Genomic DNA, 10,867 nt, shown 5'->3' on the forward strand with positions numbered 1-10,867 from the left:
ACTATGAGAAGGACATATAAAGTTACACTCTATCGCACGACTTTAGAGTAATGAAAGAAGTGGAGTTTCCTGATCATCTTATAGCTTCTTATTCATAAATGTGGCATGCTTCACACTCATGAACAAGACTCTACTCGACATGACTTAGAGACTTCCTAGGACCTTTCTAAACCTTGTGTTCTGAATACCAAATTTTTGACAACCCAAAGTACACCCTAATCGTAACACGGCGTATAGGACCCCGAGAGGCTCTACACAAGCCTCTTAGCATGAATCATACAAGATAATAGAATTTAAAGAGTTCAAAAGACATTTTTGAATTATAAAGAGTTTGGCAAAAGTAGCGGAAGTCTAACTTAAGTCTCAAGCCATATATCACATCAAAATAGTGATTGGGACGTAACCCATACATCACATAAAACATCTCGAATGAAAGACATAAAACATAAAGAGTCTCGGTCCTCGGAACATGAGGACTCACCAATCGTCAAAAGCTACAAGGTATCAACTAGCCACGAGTTGGGAGGTAGGAGCTTGGACCCTACATTAGTGAAATAATGTAGGCAAGAGTATGTGTTATTACATATAATGTACCAAGTATGATAACAATGCATAAGAGTCATGAAATCATGCTAAAAGAACTTTATATGACATGCAATGACCAAGCTAAACCATAAAATAACAGTTTGAAAACATAAGTCATAGTCATGGTCAATGCAAGCTATATCTTTAAAACGCGTTTGAGATACTTCTAGAAGTAACCTTAATTCATTATTGTGGGAAGTTTCCATTAACCGACATAGACCATGTGATCTATAACATGGAATCCGATGTCTATCCTACATCTAAAAGAAACGTCCTTACTTGCCAAGGTAAGAACCATAAACATCTAGCTTAAGTGGATCCACTAGCTAATGTCTATATAAGACAAACCTATGGTGGCACATAGTTTATGGGACATGAGTAATTGCTACTTGTCCACTCGGTGACAAGCATAAATCCCACGGAAAAGTCATTAATCTTAACTTGTCTTATCATTTTGGGACATGGGTAATCGCCGCTTGTCTGATCATCTATGGAAGGGCACATCAAGTAGCCAATCCAAGATAGAATTCAACAGAATAGCTCCTTAATCTTGATTCATCTTAGGTGAGAAAACCTGTCAACCTTATGAATTCTTTATGTGAGAAAATCCCATGTTTGAGGTAGTATGCGAGAAATCCTTTAATGAATTGGTGACAATTCATTATGCTGACTTACCATCATATGTTGCACCCCTTGATGTGTATGATAGTTGTAGATCGATGGGTTGTGAGGTTTCATTGGTGTGATTTCATTATCGATTCCACTAAGGTCAATTCGTTAGTCTTTAATGTATATATAAACGGACAAATCGCAGAAAGTGGAGTCGATTTAGTTGCAATGCAACATACTAAAAAGGCAATTCCTTTAGTAAAAGAGTATGTGACTCATGTTGATGATATAAAAGGAGATGATCTGCTTTGGATAGCAGTGCATCCATCAGGAGATAATGCTGATTTTACTAATGCTATTGTAAATGGATTAGAGATATTTAAGATCAACGGTAGACAAACGAGCTTGGCAGGTCCAAATCCTACAATGTCAGATTTAATGATGAAGTATCAGGAAGAACATAATAAAGAAGAAGCTCTGAGGGGATTCACTGATCAGGACAAATCAGATAGTCATATTGTTATAATCAGCGGTACTGCTGGTGTAGTCGCTGTTGCATTTTGCCTAGCTACTGTTTTAGTGTTTGTTGCTTTGGAGAGGAAAATAAGATCCCTAGGATTTGAATCAGGCACGACTAGTTGGCTACCGATTTATGGCAACTCTCATTCTTCCTCTAGCAAATCAGCTTCCGGAAGAAGTGGTAGTGGTACCACAACCATTTCATCAGATGCTGCTAGTAATTGTTGATACTTTTCACTTGCTGAGATCAAACAAGCTACTAAAAACTTCGATGAATCATATGTCATTGGAGTTGGTGGATTTGGAAAGGTGTACAAAAGAGTTACCGATGGTGACACGAAAGTTGCAATCAAAAGATCAAATCCATCTTCAGAACAAGGAGTCAATGAATTCCAGACTGGATCGAGATGCTCTCAAAGCTAAGGCATCGACATTTAGTGTCCTTGATCAAATTTTGTGAAGAGAATAATGAAATGGTCCTTGTTTATGACCACATGGCATATGGAACATTAAGGGAGCAACTTTATAAAGGTAAGAAAACTATACTATCTTGGAAGCAAAGGTTGGAGATTTGTATTAGATCAGCCAGAGGATTTCATTACCTTCTCACAGGAGCTAAATACACTATTATTCATAGAGATGTGAAAAGTACAAACATTTTGTTAAATGACAAATGGGTTGCAAAGGTTTCAGATTTTGGACTTTCGAAAACACGTCCAAACATGAACCAAGGATATGTTTCAATAGTCGTAAAGGGTACTTCGGGTATTTAGATCCCGAATAGTTCAGTAGACAACAATTGACTCAAAAATCAGATGTGTACTCCTATGGTGTTTTCCTGTTTGAAGTACTGTGTGCAAGGCTATCACTTAACTCAAATATTTCAAAAGAACAAGTTAGTCTTGCAGATTGGGCATTAGCTTGTCAAAGGAAAGGGAATTTAGAGGATATTATTAATCCACATTTGAAAGGCAAGATCAATCCTGAATGCTTGAAATTTTTTGCAGAAACAGCTGAGAAATGCTTAGCTGATAATGGTATAAATCGTCCATCCATGGGTGATGTGCTATGGAATCTTGAATATGCCCTTCAGCTACAAGAAAATCCAGATGGTGTTTTATCAACTTCCGAGGAAACGAAACAGGTTGATCATGACAATGTTAGAGTTTTGCCCTGATTTTCTTACCTTATTTGAAGTTTATTTTTTCTTAAAAGAAAAGACAAAACATTACCATTACCATAAATGTTTTTACTTTTCATGAAAGGAAAATATATTTTTCTTCCATGTTTGGTTTGTTCCTTCCTTAGAGGAAGTGTTTGGAATCCTATAAATTGAAGACCCCTCTTCTCATATCAAGAACACAATAACATCCACAATGTAGACATCTAAGAGTTTTGTGTAAGGGGAGATTTATTCTCTCTACAATTTTTAATATTTTTTTTTATATTAGTTTTCATATAATAATATTATGTTTTTAGTATAATTTTTGTTATCTAATTTATTGTCTTATGATTTGCAAATTATAAGCTTCCGCATGACGCCCTAATCACCTTTCATAACCCAACAAGTGGTATCAGAGCACATGGTTAAATGATCCAATGGTTCAACAAGATTGAAGAAAGGTTCAGGTGGTTTCAAATCAATTTACAACAAATTTGATGATAATGAAGATTTTCGTCAAGCTACATGTGGAGAAGAAATTTCAACCATATTTTCAACATTCCTGTCGCTGCAATTTTTAAAAATAAAAATGAAATATTTTAAAACCATTTTTAACCCATATATTTTAAACTTTATTTTTAACCATGACAAACAATGGTGAAGACTATGTGAAGAACAAGATTATCATGCATATGAAGAAGGTGGATCATAGTTTGTCAAAAAAATCCAGCTAAAAAGGGAGATTTGATAGAGTTTTACCCTGATTTTCTTACCTTATTTGAAGTTTATTTTTTCCTAAAAGAAAAAGACAAAACATTACCATAAATGTATATACTTTTCATGAAAGGAAAATATATTTTTCTTCCATAATTGGTTTGTTCCTTCCTTAGAGGAAGTGTTTGGAATCCTATAAATTGAATACCCCTCTTCTCATATTAAGAACACAATAACATCCACAATGTAGACATCTAAGAGTTTTGTTTATAGGGAGATTTATTCTCTCAACAATTTTAAATATTTTTTCTTTATATTAGTTTTCATATAATAATATTATATTTTTAGTCTAAATTTTGTTATCTAATTTATTGTCTTATGATTTGTAAATTATAAGCTTTCGTATGACGCCCTAATCACCTTTCATAACCCAACAGACAATGCTGATCAACACAGTTTGATATCTATGCATAGAAGCACTTTGAGCCTTGAAAGTGAAAATGAAAATGCTGATGGTAATACTGATGATGTCTTTTCACAAATTGTGAATCCAATAAGTATACAAAACTGAGCATTACACTATATACTTTATGTATCAACTATATATAAGGAGTATAGCTAGCGCGCGGTTGATTCCTCTGGGTCACATTTATGTACTCTTAAATATGTATATGTATATTTAAGCATATAATATAACAAAAAAGAACAAAAACATATTGTATTTTTGGTAGTGTGTTTGGACTCTGGACAAACTATGTGGTCTTCAGATACAGTTTGTATGCTATTTTCTATTTCTAACTGAACTAATCTAATATCACAGGCTTATTAGCTAAATTACAATTGACACATACAATACGTCTAGTCGCGTCTTGTGATTTTTACATCTCTACTATGCATAAGAAAGAATAACAACAACAAGAATTACTTAAGTTAGTCACTTTTTATTTTCTCTTTTTTACTATACCACTTGCAAACAAAATATGAACAAGGAGGATTTGGATAAAATAATTGTATAGTGTGCTCTAGTGAAGTATTTTTTTGTGGTTTTCCATCCTCTAGTATCCATTTTGGGGCCAGACTAGTTTGGAACTATGTCGGAAAGTCTCACTTTGGAGGTGAAGTGTTCTCTACTATAATGTCACTCCATACAAGGAGCTCAAATTTGAGACATGTGGTTAAGGATGAAAGAGTACTTACAACTTCACCACAAGCTTTGATGGTGAAATCTTTCGAGATATCACAACAACTTTTTTTGTTTTATTCAGACAAAGTCATTTTTATGTTAGTTGAACTTCTACGCTAATAGAAATCTCTTATCTTAAACCACAAGTTTGTTGCAAATTCCTTGGGAAACAAAAAGCCTACCGAAATAAATGACATCGCTTTGTCAACCTTGCCTTTTGAAGCTCTCGATATTCCCTTCAGTTAATTCCTCTCGTTCTAACTCTCTCTTTGTTGTCAAAACTAGAGCCCGCCGTGCGTCTGGACTCCCAAACCATCTTTGCGCTAAGGTGCTCTGACCACGACCCCAGATCAGGGGGGATTACCCTCCATTCATTGTTATTTCTCCATCTAGTCCATATTACATCAATTATTGAAAATATTTCACAATTTAAAATAAGTGAATTATTCAAAATTCAAGAGAATTGTTAGGACTTATTTTTCATATTTGCCCTTCATTTAATGAGATCTTTAACCAATTTATATTTTTTAAGTGAATAGTTTGGGAATGATAAAAATTAAGCTTTAATTTATGTACTTAAATATTTTGCTTAAGGGGTGTATCAGATCTGAACAATTCACTTAAAGGAAGTATTAGAGTAACTGTTGAATTCGACCCGAAATCTAGTTGTTTGTATCACACTTATCTATCACTTAATATGGACTAGAGTTTAATTACCGGTCAAACCCATCGGTGACCCCCTAATGCTGGCACCAAGTTTCACTTAGACACCTTAACTAGACGATGGTCATTTTAGACACATCATGTAAGATCCTGTTGTGTCGTTTTGACACTTTTTGCTGACATGTCAAAGTGAGTGTGATACACTCAACAATAGCGCGTGAAACACTTAATTTAGCCATTTTTAATTTTATTTTCTTCTCTGTTTTTCAAGCCACCACCTCTAAGGGTGTGCATCGGTCAGTTCTGTTCGGTTTTATGTATAATTTTTTCGATCTATCGATTTTTGATTTTTAAATACGTTAAACCAATAACCAAATAAGAGATTTTTTATCAGTTTTTGTTTTATCGGTTTTAGTCCTTAACGGTTTGGTTTTCGGTTTAACCAATAAGAAAATACTTATAAATATATGACACATGACAACACAATAATGTAATGAAAAACTATACAAGCTTAATACAAAGAGAAATTAAACGGAATAGGGTTCTTAATTTAGATCTTGACGTTTTGTATCATATGAAGTTGTGAACTAAAAGTCACTTTGAACAGTGAATTGAAGACTAAAGGATAAATACAGTAACTAGTAAGGTATTGAGATTAATATATAATATTTATGTACAAGTAAATGTAGTAAATTACTAGTCTTAATGAGTTATCGGTTTAACCTATAACCCAATATTAAAAACCAATACCGAATCGATAACCCGATAATATTTTTCATAAAACCATTAAAAACCGTTAATCCAATAACAATAAATCAATAACACTTTTTTCGGTTCGGTTTATCGGTTAGTTCGGTTTTTGCACACCCTAACCCACCTCCGACCATTTTTTAAGCTTAAACTCTTTCAATGAAGGTCAATTTTTTTTATTTAGATCTATTTTCAAGTCATTTTTTTCTTCATTGTATTATTTTTCTAAATCTACCATCACCTTCCTCCACCTTTTTGTCTGGAAAAGTGAATACCATCACCCACATTTCATATTTATTCTCTCTTTCTTTCTTCCTCTCCCTTTTTTCTTCTCACAAAACAACACTAAAAAGAAAGAAAAAGAATAAATATGAAAAATAGTAAAAGAAAAGACTATTTTTTTTAAAAAAACACAAAAGATATTTTGAGTCTAATGAAAAAAGAGGGTAAGGTATCATCATCGTTTTCCACCTTTTTTGCCGGAAAAAATGTATACCAACACTCATATTTTATATTTTTTCGTTCTTTCTCTCCCTCCCTCCTCCTCCTCTATTTTTCTCTCAAAAAAACACCAAAATAGAAAAAAAAAAAAAGATTTGAAACAATTTAAAAAGTAGATTAATAAAAAAATATTGGATGTAGTGGAGAAGAAAATTACCACCGGGGTGGGGTGGGGTGGGCGGTGGGGTTAAACTGACTTTTAGAGTAATAATTTTGTTTTATTTAATAATTAGATTTTAAAATAATTTTTAACTTAAAATAACATATGCAATCATTTAATTGGTTGTTTTTGCCACATCATCAACGAGTGTATTACACTCTCCTTCATTTTTTGCTTATTGTCAAAAAAAGTGTCGAAATAATATAGTGGAACCCTTCATGAGGTGTCTAAAATTTGAATCATCCAATTGAGGTGTCTAAGTGAAATTTGGTCCCAGTTTTAGAGGGTTACCTATGGGTTTGACCTTAATTACCATTAATGTTATTGACATCACACTTAGCAACTTTCCCATTTGTAAAAGAAAACTTCTTTCTTTTTTACTTTAAAGGTATTCAAAACAAACAAAAGTTGAATTGCTTATGCCACAAAAAATATTCATCCCTTGTAGCATTTTTTGTCTAGCAAGTCTGTCTTTCATAGACATATTTAATACTCTTCTGAACCATTATATTTCATCTTAATTTAAAAAAATATCAATTTATTTTGGATTTTTTTGAGCCGAGGGTCTATGGAAACAATCTTTTTGCCTCACACAAGGTAGAAGTAAGATTTGTTTGTACTCTAGTCTTCTTAGACTTTACTTTGTGAAATTGCATTGATATATAATTGTATTTATTTTTGATTTCTTATTGTTTTGAGTCTTTTGTTGTCACGACCCAAAGTATACCCTAGGTGTAACATGAAGTATATGACCCCGAGAGGCCCTACACAAGCCACTTAGCATACATCATACAAGATTATAGAAATAAATATTTCAAATGAAACAATCTTATATCATAAGAGAAGTTTGACAAGCAGAAGTCTAACATACGTCTCAAAAGCCATCTAATACATCATAAGGAAAGTGATAGAGACGTAACCATACATCACATACAAAGTCTAAAACTGAAAAAAGCCATAAAAGTGTCTGGGTCCTCAGTACATGAGGACTCACTAATCTTCAATAGCCAAAGGATCAACTAGCCACAAGTGTGAGAAGTAGGAGTGTCGGACCCTACATTAGTAAAACAATGTAGGCACAAGTATGCATTAGTACATGGAATGTACTACCATGTACTAATATGTCACGACCCAGGGGTACACCCTAGATGTAACATGGCGTATAGAACCCCGAAGGACTCCATAAAAGCCACTTAGCTCTCATAACATAAGAAATAGAAAAATAAAAGTAAAACAATAGTCCAAGTCCAAAACATTTTATAAATCAAAGTGGAAGTCTAACTCACGTCTCATCATAGCCATCTAAAACAATAGAATGAAATTGGGCCTAGCCCATACATCATGTCCAAAAAGGAAATACAAGAGAGAAGCAAAACAATAAAATCCATCCTCGAACCATGAGGACTCACCAAGATTGGGAAATCAAGTAAATCCAAGCTCTAGCCACAATATTGGGAGCCCTGTCTGTCGGACCCTATATTTGGGAAAAATGTAGGCAAGAGTATGCGTTAGTACAAAAAAATGTACCAAGTATGATAGCCATGCATAAAAACGTTTAAGACATGCTAAAAGGGATATTTCATTTCATAACATGCAATTGACCAAGTTAAAGCATAATATAAAAAAGGTTAGAAAACATAAGTCATAAACAAGGCCAATGCAAGATAACATCAATCTTTAAACCTTTTAACATATATTTGATATTCCTTGAGTAACCTTAGTTTACTTTTAATCTTGTTGTGGGAAAATTAGTCTTAACCGACATAGGGACCATGTAAGCTATAACATGATCCCCGGTGTCTCCCACACCGAAAAAGGGTTGTTCTACTTGCCTAAGGTAGAACCATGAACTTCTAGCTTAAGTGGATCCACTAGCTAATCATCCTATGGGGGCACATAGTTTATGGGATAAAGAGATTCTTACTAGAAACCCGACCTATACTAATGGGGGAGCTTTCATCTCAAGAGATTACTTCTAGAAACCCAACCTCTACTAATGGGAGAGCTTCCATCTCACATCAATATCGACTCGGTGCTAAGAATAATTCCCATGGAATTGTCACCTCTTACTTAATTTCATTAGCCATGGAGAGGTGTCCTTGGAAAACCAATCCAACTAGTTTCATTCGAATAACTCTTAATCTTTGATTAAATTAGGTGAGAATAGCCTTTCAACCTAAGAATCCATATTATGTGAGAAAACTTTTCACATCATACTAGCATGTGTTTATGTGAGAAAACTTTTCACATCATACGTATTATATGATAAAGTCATGTGATTCTATCACTTCATGCATTAATTCACAAACTCCTCTTTCATAGTCAACAACCCACATCATATGATCACAATTTGGAAAACATGGGGGTTTCATGGATTCATAGGGGAAAACATCATAAAATCATTTTAAATCATTGATTCATGCATATTAAAACATAATTCAACCATTATAATCAATAATCAAAAGAACCCTAATTGAAGAAAAACCCTAGCTAATTGGGGAATTCTACCTTTTGAAATAGAGGAGTTTGGGACTCCATGAATGAAAGAGATTCATGGATGAAAGCTACCATACCTCAAGTCCAATTGCTTATCTTCAATGGAGGAATTGAGACCTTAGCTTGAAACCCTAGGCTGAATCTTCTTCTTCGCCAAGTTCTAGAGAGAGAATATTTTGAGAGGAGGTTTTGGTTTTCTTTTAAGAATTTGGAAGAATGAATTAATGAGGTGAATTTGGAGCGGGGGGGGGGGGGGTAAAAAGGATTATATAGGGGGTTCTAAATATAGGCAAAATGACATAGTATAGGAGTTAATTAATTAGGAAAAGACCCCACAACCCCTAAAATAATTTACAACAGCTGACCTACGACTCACCACTGACGGACCGTGGGTGGACCTACAGTCCTTCCTACACGCGTGGCTGGTGGTAGAGAGTTTAGCCTGGACCACTAATCGTGGACTCACCTACGGTCCATAGGTTCAGCCGTGGTTCTGGCTTGGTGAATTTTTGATGGCCTCTTCCACGGACCTACCTACGGTCCGTGGTTCAACCCATGGGCCATAGCTGGCCTGCGTGGATGGCACCTGTAGGTTCTGAATTTCTGGTTTATCTCTTTTTTTCTGATACAGGGTGTTACATAAGAGCAGTGCATAAAAGTTATGAAATCATGCTAAAAAGACTTTACATGACTTGCAATGACCAAGATAAATCATAAGATAAAAGGGTTAAAAAAACATAAATCATAACCATGGTCAATGCAAGCTAAACATATTTAAATTACTTGTGAGATACCTTAGAAGTAGCCTTATTTCATTATTGTGGGAAGTTTACCATGTAACCGACATAGACCATGTGAGCTATAATATGGAATCCAATATCTGTCCCAAACTATAATATGGAATCCACTAGCTAACGGTGTCACATAGTTTTGGGATAAGAAGATTGCTACTAGAGACCTGACCTCTATTAACGGGAGAGCCTCCATCTCAATATCCTCTCGATACTAAGCAAAACATCCCAAAGAATAGTCATTTATCTTATTCATTTCATCATCCATGGAAAGACCCAATTAAGCAACCAATCTAAACTAAAGTTCATCTAGAATAGTTCCTGAATCCTGATTCAACTTAGGTGGGAAAACTTTTCAACCTTATTAATCCTTTTGCGAGAAAACCCTTTCACAATCATATTTTTAGTAGTATGTGAGAAATCCTTTTACAACAACATCAATGCTTTACTCTCAAAGCAACCTTTTGCGAGAAAACCCTTTCACAATCATGTTTTTAGTAGTATGTGAGAAATCCTTTCACAACAACATCAATGCTTTACTCTCAAAGCAACCTTAAATCATTTATGCCAATTTCATAAAAGAACATGCATATCTTCATAATTTCCTCATTCATAATTCATAAGCTTCATGATATGATTATAGTAAAAAAATCTTGGATCATGCATGGTTTCATGTGAATTCAACTTAAAAACATATAATTACTTCAATTCATGTATAAAAAGCTAGAAAACAA

The 10,867-nt window shown here is 34.2% G+C and overlaps 1 pseudogene; it reads left to right on the top strand.

The window, feature by feature from the left end:
* Positions 1-1,196: 1,196 nt before the first annotated feature.
* On the top strand, positions 1,197-4,160 carry LOC125829117 (receptor-like protein kinase ANXUR1; annotated as a pseudogene).
* Positions 4,161-10,867: the final 6,707 nt, after the last annotated feature.

This window comes from Solanum verrucosum, unplaced genomic scaffold (genome assembly GCF_900185275.1).
Source record: "Solanum verrucosum unplaced genomic scaffold, falcon-dt-bn FXZP01000007.1, whole genome shotgun sequence".
NCBI lineage: Eukaryota > Viridiplantae > Streptophyta > Magnoliopsida > Solanales > Solanaceae > Solanum > Solanum verrucosum.